The sequence below is a fragment of the Mandrillus leucophaeus genome, unplaced genomic scaffold (genome assembly GCF_000951045.1).
Source record: "Mandrillus leucophaeus isolate KB7577 unplaced genomic scaffold, Mleu.le_1.0 Scaffold569, whole genome shotgun sequence".
Taxonomy (NCBI): Eukaryota; Metazoa; Chordata; class Mammalia; order Primates; family Cercopithecidae; genus Mandrillus; species Mandrillus leucophaeus.
Genome location: NW_012106130.1, coordinates 657,463 through 667,445, shown reverse-complemented (window position 1 = coordinate 667,445; position 9,983 = coordinate 657,463). Strand labels below are relative to the sequence as shown.

Here is a 9,983-nt window from a genome sequence, read left to right as displayed (position 1 = left end):
AATTAATGACCTTATGGCAGGAGTGGGTTAGTTATCTCAAGATTGGATTCCTGATAAAAGAATACATTTGGGTCACCTTCCCTGTCTTACTCTAGCCCTCTCTCTCTTGTCCTTCCAACTCCTGCCATGGGATGATGCAGCACCAAGGCTCTCACCAAATGCTGGCGCCATGCTCTTGGACTTCCCAGACGCCAGAACTATAAGCCAAACCAATTTCTGTTTATTATAAATTACCCAGTCCGTGGTGTTGTTATAGCAACATAAAATGGACTAAAATGGACTAACACAATCCCTTTGTAACTTTTCATGAGCTTGCATTGAATTAATAGATGACTTAGAAAAGAAAAAAATTGCTCTTTCCCTGCTGCCACCAAGTCACATGGAGGTAGAGGCTTGGGTGCGTTCAAGATTCTGCTTCACCCTTAACCCACCGCCATGGCCGAGGAGGGCATTGCTGCTGGAGGTGTAATGGACATTAATACTGCTTTACAAGAGGTGCTGAAGACTGCCCTCATCCATGATGGCCTAGCACGTGGAATTCGCGAAGCTGCCAAAGCCTTAGACAAGCGCCAAGCCCATCTTTGTATGCCTGCATCCAACTGTGACGAGCCTATGTATGTCAAGTTGGTGGAGGCCCTTTGTGCTGAACACCAAATCAACCTAATTAAGGTTGATGACAACAAGAAACTAGGAGAATGGGGAGGCCTCTGTAAAATTGACAGAGAGGGGAAACCCTGTAAAGTGGTTGGTTGCAGTTGTGTAGTAGTTAAGGACTATGGAAAGGAGTCTCAGGCCAAGGATGTTATCAAAGAGTACTTCAAATGCAAGAAATGAATAAATAAATCTCTGGCTCACCAAAAAAAAAAAAGAAAAGAAAAGAAAAGAAAAGAAAAAAATTGACTTTCACAATGTTTATTCTTACCATCCAAAAATATGGTATGTGTGCTTATTCGACTTGACTTTTCTTTTGTCCTTCAATAAAATTTTATGTGTTTCTTTACATTAGGTTTATGTCTAGAATTTTTCTCTCCACAGGAAATGAACTTTAATTAGCTTTTGTCTCCAGAATTCCCCATTGATGCCTGGGCTTTACGGTTCTCCTCACCCCCTCCAGTTTGAAGGTCCAGACTGGAAAGAAGAGACACAAGGGGCACAGAAGATTCCCTAGCACAAAGTTACAGGGGGATGTCTCCCTGGCAAGAGATCCCCGGGCCCAATGCCTCCCCAGTCCAGCCACAAGTACTCAGAGTGTCAGAACTTATTTTTGTAATGAGAAGCGTGGGCCCTGCCTCTTCCCCACTCATGGAGAAGGTGGGTGTCTTGCAGCCTTGGGGGTCTTCACTTCAGTGGGGCAGAGAGTGTGGGCCCAGCGAGTGTGGGCCCAGCAGAGGCACCAACAGCGAGAAGTGGTCAAAGAGAGGGTTGCACACCACAATCTCCCTGTTCGGGGCCCGGCCTGGACACTTGTACACCATAAAGTCACTGCTTTCATTCTCATCTGCAGACTCCAGCTCCTCAGGAGGCTCTTTCTGCAGTTCCAGCCATAGCATCTGTTATTTCTGGTGCTGGTAGTGATAAATGTGCATGCTGGGCACCAGCTGCTGGTCACAGGTTGTGTGGAGGCGGAAGAATAGTCAATTATTTTACCACCATAATTAAAATCCTTCCTTCCTTCCTTCCTTCCTTTCTTACTTCCTCCCTCCCTCTCTCCTTCCATCCTCCCTTCCCTCCCTTTCTTCTTTTTCTCTTTCTTTCTTTCTTTCCTTTATTTCCTTTCTTTCAGAGTCAATTCTTTTACCACCATAACTAAAATACTTTCTCTTTCTTTTCTTTTTTGTTGACAGGGTCTTACTCTGGAGTTCACTGATGTGATTATAGCTCACTGCAGCCTGGAACTACTGGCCTTAAGTGCTCCTCCTACATCAAGTCTCCCAAAGTGCTGGGATGACAGGCATGAACCACCACACCCCACTTAAAATATTTTCAAGACTGTCTCTAATTGTTTATTGATGGTACATTGAGTTACTAATTTTTCACCCATTCACTCAACAGGCGTTTGTTAAATGCTTACCATGTGGGGTATTGCAATTCTGTTTCTGGAAAGGGATCCCGAACTAGACCCCAAGAGAGGGTTCTTGGATCTCTCTCAAGAAAGAATTCAAGGCAAACCCAGAGTAAAGTGAAAAGCAAGTTTATTAAAGAAGTAAAGAAATAAAAGAATGGCTACCCCATAGGCAAAGCAGCCCCAAGGGCTGCTGGTTGGCTATTTTTATGGTTTTTTTTGATTGTATGCTAAACAAGGAGTGGATAATTAATAAGTTTTCCCAGAAAGGCGTGGACTATTCCCAGAACTGAGAGTTCCTCCCCTTTTTAGACTATATAAGGTAGACATTGCCATGGCATCTGTAAACTGTCATGGCACTGGTGAGAGTGTCTTTTAGCATGCTAATGCATTGTAATTGGCATATAATGAGCAGTGAGGACGACCAGAGGTCACTTTTCTCTCCGTCATGGTTTGGGTGGGTTTTGGCCACCTTCTTTACCGCATCCGTTTATCAGTAAGGTCTTTGTGACCTGTACTTTGTGCCAACCTCCTATCTCACCCTGTGACTTAGAAAGTCTTTATTTCTTAGAAAGACTTTATTTCTAGGAATGCAGCTCAGTAGGTGTCAGCCTCATTTTACCCAGTCTCTATTCAAGATGGAGTCACTTTAGTTCAAGCACCTCTGACAATTTTGATTGTCTACTGTTGGCGGGGCATGGTGGCTCAAGCCTGGAATCCCAGCACTTTGGGAGGCCAAGGCAGGTGGATCACTTGAGTTCAGGAATTTGAAACCAGCCTGGCCAACATGGTGAAACCCCATCTCTACTACAAATATAAAAATTTGCCAGGCATGGTGGCAGGCACCTCTAGTCGCAGCTACTCGGGAGGCTGAGGCGGGAGAATCAGTTGAACCCAGGAGGTGGAGGTTGTAGTGAGCCAAGATCGTGCCACTGCACTCCAGCCTGGGCAACAGAGCGAGACTCCATCTCCAAAAAAAAAAAGTCTTCTGTAGGGATACAGACAAATGATTGAGTTTCCTATGTTCATATCTATACAAGAAGCTATAGGATGAAATATCAGAGAATAAATTTTAATAACCAAGGTCGAATGGACAGAGAAGGCCAAAAAGTTTAAAGGAAAAGCAAAGCAAAGCACTTAGAAACGTCTCCTAGTACATTTTCAACCACGTTTCAAGTGTCTCCTACTAACACAGGAGAATTTTCTATTGAGTGGTGGTCAACACTTTTCTCTTCCTGTGGTCATGCCATCTTTCTCACAAAAAACCAAAAATACACAACTGTGGGTCCCCTTCCTCCACTCACCTGCCAACTCACCCCCCTGTTTTGCATTTGATGCTGTGAAGTTCAGAGTTAACTTGCTTGGTCAACCTTAGCAAGCCTCCAGTGCATTATCCGTATTATCTTTCTCCCACCTACCTGATTAGGTTTTCGCTTTTGTTCACCTTTTAAATTCGGGTTTCCTATAAACTCCCAGGAAACAAGGTGAGGAGGAAGAAGAAAATATTTCTAAGTATCTGGGACACTAGTTGGTACAAAACAGTTTCGAAGGGGGTTGTTCCTTCACATTCCTGAGACTCCCAAGGACAAGGTCAATCAGGTCCCGCTCCCCTTCTCCCTCCCCACTCCGCTCCTGCCCCAAGCCTAGGTTTAGTGGAGACCATGTGATCCCTTACTGACCGCCAGCCTTTCCGCTCTGGGGCTGCGCTTCTCTCCCTAAGTCACCTCTGACTTCTCAGCCAGCAACTATGTTCTTTCCGGCTGCCAGGGACAGACAGGACATGAAACTTTTTATCGTAAAGACAGAAGTATTTTCTTGAGTTTCTTTTTTCTTTTTGAGTCTTCGGAAGGAGAAAAGGAAGGAACCTTCTTTCAAGGCCCAAAACAGTTATAAAAGTTGCGTGCTCATGGCAAACAGCATTTCTCATTGTGTTTATGTGTTTTCTGCCCCACAATTCTGAATGACTCAGATAACCAAAGAAAACAATCCAGGCCTGGGGGAGGGGCACCCGCGGGGTGGTTGTTGCTTTTCAAACTGTGAGGCATAAATGATACAAAATGCCAAAAGAAGCTGGAAACCCATTTTAACCTGAACTACAGGTTTGCATTTTTCCCATTTCTCTGCCTTCTGTCACCTCCATCCCACCCCCACATCCAACTTAGCTTTTCTATTGCAAATAGCTGGGCCCAGGATTTGAATGAAAGCAGAAGCTGTTTCCTCTGCTTAGGATCGGCAGACAACTGCATCACAATCTGGGCGACTTTGCAGGCTTGCTACCAATTGTGAAATAAATAACTTCTGATTTATGCCATTTGTGCAGCAGAAAACTACAAAATAATAGATACAAATAAAGAGGTTTCTTGTTGTTCCTTTATGCACAAGAAACCTCTTTATTTGTATCTATTATTTTGTGAAGGCCATAATTAGATGAATAGCTGGCCTTTAGATTTTTGTATCTTTAGGCTTGAACAAGAGTACAATAACAAAGAATTTACCAAAAAAAAAAGTAATCAGGACAACCTTGTAGTAAATTTTTGACCCTTGAATAACTCAGAAGCCAAAATCTACGAGAGCCACATTCCACCTGAGACAAGGAGAAATGATTCTTTCACTGCAAGAATATCTTTAAAAAATCAACTGACAAATTTTTAGCTAAAAGGGAAATCTCCCATCTAGTTTCTTGAATGACAGTCATTGTTACTTAAAACAGACTCCCATGTTCGGTTCTGATTGGAGGGTTGTGCAGTTTTTCTGGTTTTAAAACTGATGGCATTCAACATGGCAAGGGAAAGAATTCTCCCAGCCATTTGCATAATTTTCTACATTTAAATTCTCACCTTAATAAATAAGTCTTTTTTTCCCTCAGCATCATTATTCTTTTTTCTTTTTTTTTTTTGAGACGGAGTCTAGCTCTATCCCCCAGGCTGGAGTGCAGTGGCGCAATCTCTGCTCACTGCAAGCTCTGCCCCCCGGGTTCACGCCATTCTCCTGCCTCAGCCTCCCGTGTAGCTGGGACTACAGGTGCCCGCCACCACACCCGGCTAATTTTTTTTTTTTTTGTATTTTTAGTAGAGATGGGGTTTCACCGTGTTAGCCAGGATGGTCTCGATCTCCTGACCTCGTGATCCACCCATCTCGGCCTCCCAAAGTGCTGGGATTACAGGCGTGAGCCACCGCGCCCGGCCTGCGTCATTTTTCTTTAATAGCATTTTACCTGATTGCAAAAGTAACACCTGTGCATTGTAAACATTTTGGAAAATCCTGAAAATCACAGGGAAGAAACAGACAAATCATTTGTTTCTCCAGCACCCACCAATAACTATTATTCACATGTTAATGTTTAGTCTTCTAGTCTGTACTTCTCAATATGAATATATTCATGTTCTTCACAAAAATAAGAATACGCCATTTTTGCTTTTTCACAAACCATTAAAAATCTTTGCCATCGTGTTTGCAAGTAGATGCCATCCGATGCTGCACCATATTTTTTTCCACCGATTCTTTCCTCCTAGGCATTTGGGCTTTTCCTGGTGGCTCCATGAACAATGGAGTTCGTGGTTATGAAGAACGTAGTCTAATTCAACTCACCCTAAAGTGACACTTCTACCCCTGTGACCAAGAATTCTCCTGGCGGGGAAAACATAACAGGAAAATATTTCATACACTTTTGGGTGAGGGTTGGCCAAACTAGACTTTAGTGCAATTATTAACGTTTCAACGGCAAACTCCTCATTGGCTCATTCAAACAACCAACCAAGAAGGGGGAAAGTTCTCTTTTCAGCTTTACACATTTATTCTCTATGAAGGTACACTTTCCCTCATTCCCTAAAGAGTAAGGAAAGCTCATTTGAACTTTTATATTCCCTTTTTGCTCTGAACTCCATTATAATGTTTCTCTCAATTGTCCCCTTTTCCGTAAAACTTTCACCCACTTCCCCCTCCGCCATCTTAGCCCAGGCCCCCACAACACGGGATCTGCTCCTGTCCTGGGGTAACTATCATTATCTGTTATGTTATCTTAGGGCTATTTAAAAAAAAAAAAAAAAAAAAAAAAAACCTTTTTTTTTTTTTTCTTGTTTTTTTTTTTTTTCCCTCCGTCAGAGTTTATGCCCGATTCAACTTGGTAGCCCCACACAGTAGACACTCAATAAATATTTGTCGAATGATTCTTTCAAGGCATCTCGGTCACAGCACTTTCTCTGCATGTAGGTCTCTCACAGGCTGGAGGCCACAGTTTAACAAAGCCAGGGCAAGGTCAGAGGGAGGCCGAGAAGGCGCTTTCAAGTTGAGTAATGAAAGGCGATGTTAATTACTGACATGGGCCATTTAGAAGGAAGAAAAATGCTATCTCTTATTAATTTTGCTGAAATGGACACACTCTTGTCAGTGGCTAATGGTTAACAAAGCCATTCTTTGCTGAAGGACAGGACAGGAAAACCTCGGTTACGAAAGGACCAGAGCAGCCACAGTGCAGAAACTTCCTGCCCCTACACGCCTGCACCCGCCAGAGATAACGTCTTTCACCATTTTTTTTTCCTCATGTATAAAGTTAGACAGAAAACCATCAAGGAGAGGTTAAAAGTTTCATTTCTACCAAGATGTTTATGATGGGTTTACAGGGAAGCCAGGCTCCGGCAAAGGACACAGGAATCAAGTTTACATTTTAATGGAGGGAGGCGGGAGGTAGAAAGAGGAGAAAAAGGCAGCTTGTGGAATGGGAATTCCTCATCCTGTTAGTGGACAACACTAATGTAATCAAGAAGAAAGGGTCTGTTGAACAGGCGCTCTCCCTGCGATTTCAGCCTGCCGATAATCTTGGTGGAAGTTCATAAATGCGTCTCAAATGCTCCCAGCCTTTCAGTCTGAACACGCGGTTTTGGCAGTTGTGAACTTCAAGTGGACCCATTTAAGCTGATCAGAGGAAACAGGCTGACAGTGAGCTGATTAGAAACCTCTTAGAGACCCTTCTTTAAAGAAGGAAAGGAGTTCTTAACTTTTTTCCATCATCTTTAGAGAGAGACCCAGGGGTGGGTAATAAAAAAGAAAGGTTGCAAGTGGGGTGGGAGTGGGGGGTTGTGGGCGAAGGAAAAGGTTCATTTTAGAACACGAAGAAAAACAACTGCTTTGCCAGCCCTTTCCCAACCTCCTCGCTCTTGTCAATTTCTGCTTTGAGGGAATGTTTGAAGATAACAGGAAAGGAAATCATGAAATGATATGGCAAGGATGAGTGAGGCTTAAAGAGACGAAGGCAAGCTGTTTCCTTGACCCAGGCTTATCTCAAGCTTGCCAAAAAAATAACCATCTATCACAGACCCATAAATAGGTTAGGAACATGGGAGTAAAATGCTGCTTTTAATGATAAAGCAATCGGTGAGTTAGTTTTAGAAAACAACCATCTCAGACATCTTAGGCTTAACAGATGCACACAAAGGTGTACTTTTGTCTGGGGGGGGGAGGGGGGTGACTTCTTGAACAAGCTGAATATTTTTTAGGAAGGAGGAGCTCCACTTGAGAAAAGTTACAAACATATGAACATTCAGAAAGAACATTTCAAAACCTCTCTGGGGAAAATAGGAGTTACTGACAATAATACACGTGCAGGGAGAGATTCCACTGCAAAATCTAAATAAGTGAGAAAGCTACCTCTTTGCTAGCCGCAAAGCCCTTATCAGCAACAAAAAGTCCAAGTTAAGGATTTGCTTTCCAAACTGATACCCCACATGTGACCTAAAATAGACCAGGCAGTCAGGTTTCTCACTGGGGCCCCTGAGTCTGCAAACCTGATCCCTGCTGAAATACTCCAGGAAGAAGCAGATTCTCTGGGTTACAGCCCTTAAGATCACAATAGCAGTTTCAATTCCAGACCTTCAACTGAAAATGAAGTTTACAAATTAGCTTTGAATAAATATTATGCTTCCAGTCTCCAGTGAAGAGCCACAGCTCTGAGAGAAACCAAATTAGAAAAAGACTCAATTCAGCTCCTAAATACACAGAACCAAGCCCAAACCGACCTAGCCTGGCATGTTTCTCTTCTTGCTCTACCAAAATAGCATGGTGATGTCATGCTTTCATTTGTCCCCCAAAACCAGCCACCCTGCCCTCCTAAAAATAGCTTGATGCACTTCTAAAGGGAAAAAAGGGGGAGTCAAAATATTTTTTGAAATAAAATTTTTTTCACTTAAACCGTCAAGCAATAAAAGATAATCTTTTCTTTCCTGTTTACTTTGTCTCCCAGACTCTGTGTGTGTGTGTGTTTTTCCCAAAGTCCCTCTGAAAATCATACAAGAAGGAAAAACCTTTTCCAAAATAATTTATGTAGTCTGACTTCTGAGGCCTTCTTATGTTTGTAAATTTTCTCTTTGTTCTTTGCCAGTGAATGCACCAGACTCAGGATTAACCAAGGACTTATTTAGGAGTCCGTTGAAAAATATAAGCTTATTCGTAGGGAAGAGGACCGACTTAAAGAGACTGCTAGACATCAGGGACATACATCAGTGATCCTCAAGGCTGTTTGAGCCTCCAGACACTTGCAACACTTTGAGATACGAAACCTTGGACTCACTAGGGACCTGTTGAATCATTTAAGTAAGGCCCAGCCATCTGCATCATTCAAAAGAAACCCAGGTAGCCATGTGTGGTAGCTCATACCTGTAATCCCAGCACGTTCAGAGGTTGAGGTGGGAGGACCAGCTCAGGAGTTGGAGATCAGCCTGGACAACATGGTGAAATCCTGTCTCTACTAAAAATACAAAAATTAACCAGGAGTGCTGTCCTGTGCCTGTAGTCCCAGCTACTCGGGAGCTGTCTCTTATACACATCTAGATGTGTATAAGAGACAGCTTAGAGGGAGGTGGCGATGGTTAATGGGTACCAAAAAAAAAATGAGTAAGACATACTATTTGATTGCACAACACGGCAACTATAGTCAATAGCAACTTAATGTACATTTCTAAATAACTAAAAGAGTGTAATTGGGTTGTTTGTAACACATAGGATAAATGTTTGAGGGGATGGATACCCCATTCTCCATGAATCGCCTGCCTGTATCAAAACATCTCATGTACCCTACAAATATATATACCTACTATGTGCCCACAAAAATTTAAAAATACATTTTTAAATTAAAAGGAACCCAGGTGACTCCGAGGCTCATTCGGCATTAGGAAGCACCCATCAGACTTGGCATGAAGGCCGATGTTCCAAAGAGCAAGCTCTCATGTCCCTCTCCCCACACCAAAAAGCGGTACCTTGCCCCAGCTCTTCTGAACACAGCAGACACCAGCTATTCCAGCTAGATTGATGATTTCAGAACACTCCTTAAAGTAACTTAGCATCTCTCTCCCACTTCCTTCATTTCTCATAAATTGCTATAGGTTGTCTTTGATCTCAGAGTAGACTCCTTATAAAAAGGAGGCAAAGTAACTGAGATGAAAAACAAACTTTACTCAAGAATCCAATAAAAGATGAGTGGAGAGGGTCCCTGCCACAGATAGGAGATTTCATTCACTAAGTCTGAAGACACAGGCAGGGCAATGGGTAATAACTTGTTTGAGCCAAACTTACCCCCTAGTTAGGAAGGCTGGCTGTCATTTACCTGAGGGTTACATTAGAACAAAAACAAGTCCAAAAAAAAAAAAGATGCTAAGAATAAAAATATCTCTCTTTTTGGGGTCTTCTTAACTTTGTCAGAGTGCTTCCACATCTATTGTCTGTTTTTATAATTAATCCCACAAGTAACTACATATTTGTTTGTTTTGTTTTATTTTGAGATGAAGTCTTACTCTGTTTCCAGTGCAGTGGTGCAATCTCGGCTCCCTGCAACCTCCTCCTCCTGGGCTCAAGCAATTCTCATGCCCCAGCATCCTGAGTAACTGGGATTACAGGTGCGGGCCACCACGCTGGACTAATTTTTGTATTTTTG

General features: G+C 42.7%; 1 long non-coding RNA gene and 1 pseudogene across 2 annotated transcripts; one reads left to right on the top strand and one right to left on the bottom strand.

Moving 5' to 3' along the window:
- The first annotated feature begins 353 nt into the window (after positions 1 to 353).
- Positions 354 to 855, top strand: LOC105552636 (annotated as a pseudogene). The gene has a single exon (XR_001008046.1). The product of XR_001008046.1 is annotated as a 40S ribosomal protein S12 pseudogene (transcript).
- A 5,789-nt stretch (positions 856 to 6,644) lies between these two features.
- LOC105552635 lies at positions 6,645 to 8,784 on the bottom strand. Its single transcript, XR_001008045.1, has 3 exons — positions 8,711 to 8,784; positions 7,843 to 7,933; positions 6,645 to 6,973 (listed from the first exon to the last, which is right to left on the bottom strand). It is a non-coding gene; the product is annotated as an uncharacterized LOC105552635 (long non-coding RNA).
- Between the last annotated feature and the right edge of the window lie 1,199 nt (positions 8,785 to 9,983).